The sequence below is a fragment of the Buceros rhinoceros genome, unplaced genomic scaffold, assembly GCF_000710305.1.
Source record: "Buceros rhinoceros silvestris isolate BGI_N320 unplaced genomic scaffold, ASM71030v1 scaffold28253, whole genome shotgun sequence".
In the NCBI taxonomy this organism is placed as follows: Eukaryota; Metazoa; Chordata; class Aves; order Bucerotiformes; family Bucerotidae; genus Buceros; species Buceros rhinoceros.
Genome location: NW_010403977.1, coordinates 1,566 through 3,250, shown reverse-complemented (window position 1 = coordinate 3,250; position 1,685 = coordinate 1,566).

The following is a 1,685-nucleotide window of genomic DNA, read 5'->3' as shown; positions in this document are numbered from 1 at the left end:
GGGTTAGCCACTGGCCTGCCGGCCACTCCGGGATGTCGATGGATTTCGTTTTGTTTTGCTGGCGCAAAATTTCACTAGGTCTTAGTTTCATCCTGATGTGGAACAAAACAAATTACAAAACAAAATTCTTGGTTTCCAGCCAACCCTAGCAGAACTTCCAGTTGGCAAATGTTTTTCTGGCATTACCCATTTCCAAAGACTCTTCAATCCCCAGGACAGCTATTTCTGTCCCACTGTGAACCATGCCATGCAAACGTCTGCCTTGGCAGCGCCTTTGCCTCAAAGTGTGGTTGGCTTTCTCCTCCATCTCTTGTGGTGGTGTTCTTTTGGTTTTCGCTGGTATTTGGTGTGTCAAAGGCCTGTGGAAGATTGGAGACAAAGGGTGAAGAACCAGTGATCAGGGATAACTGGGGACCTAAAGCTGCACGTCACTGAGTGCTCCAGAAACCCAGCGAGATGTGAGCAGCTGGCTCTCCTCCCCTCCCCTCTCTGCCTTCAAAGGTGCTTTTTGGTGGCCTCCAAAGCGCTGTTTCAACCGTCATTGCAGACTTCTGCCTTGGTCCCGGTCTTGGCTTGTTCTTCAGCACCGGTGAACCCCAGCTAGGGCGCAGGGAGGCAGCGGAAGGAAGGACCCGCTGGCTGCTCTTCCCTCTGACTTCCACGTGGATGAGAACATCACAGAGGATTCTACTTTTAAACTGCAGAAGTTCAGTTTAAATTCAGGTCATCGTATTTTCTACCTGTGGCATCTCAAACGCTTCACCAAGCTCATGGCTGTGGAGTGAAGCAACATTGATAATTTTTGAAAACAACAACAAAAAGGCCAATGTTCAGAGCAGGAGCTTTGGGGAAAGGCACTGAAGCACGTAGGCGCCTGCCGCTTCAGCGGTGGGTTTTACCACGCGCTGGAGTAACCCCCGGTTCCTCCTGAACCGTGGCTGAGGGTGGGAGGCCAACGCATCCAGAGGATGAAGCGGAGAGGAGGGCTGAGCGAACGCGCGTGGGCTCGGTGGGTTTTCTTGTTTGCTTTAAACTCTGTTTCAAACCAATTTTAAAGCGTCAGCAGCTGGTCATTCTGTGTCAATACCAGCAGGTCACTGTAACGCCAGGTACGCACGGGAAACCCGCTGGAGGCAGTGAGAGCCGGGCAGACAGCCCGAAAGGCGTCGTTCAGCCCTGGCAGAACAGAGTGCCCAGCGCCCGGACAAGGCGGCATTAACAGCCCAGGTGGAAACGAGAGGTCCCGGGTGCATTTGGAATTACCGGTGTGAAGCCTCGCGAAGGGGGCTCCTCTGGACCGGCTAACGCACCCAGCGTGGCCGGGCGGCTTGTGAACGCGCTGCACAGGCACGGAGCGCGTGACCCGGGGGCACCCCGGCGCTGCGGCCGGGGCTCTGAGAGACTGTTCTTTCACAAACACAGACATAAACGAGGGGGCTGGAAACACTGGTCCGGTGTTCACAGGCACTGCCCGTGCCTGTTTTCTAAGCCACATGGACTGATCGTGCCAACAAGCCTTAACATTTCTCATAGCTCTGTGTGGAGGGCCCCGAGAAAACGCTCCAGCTTTGGCGTGCGAGTATCTGCCGCCTCGTGCTCGTGGACAAGTCTCCGGTTGCCGGAATAACCCACCCTGTCAGCCCGGTGCCCCGCTGGGTTCCCGTGTGGGTGCGCTCGGGGCCGAG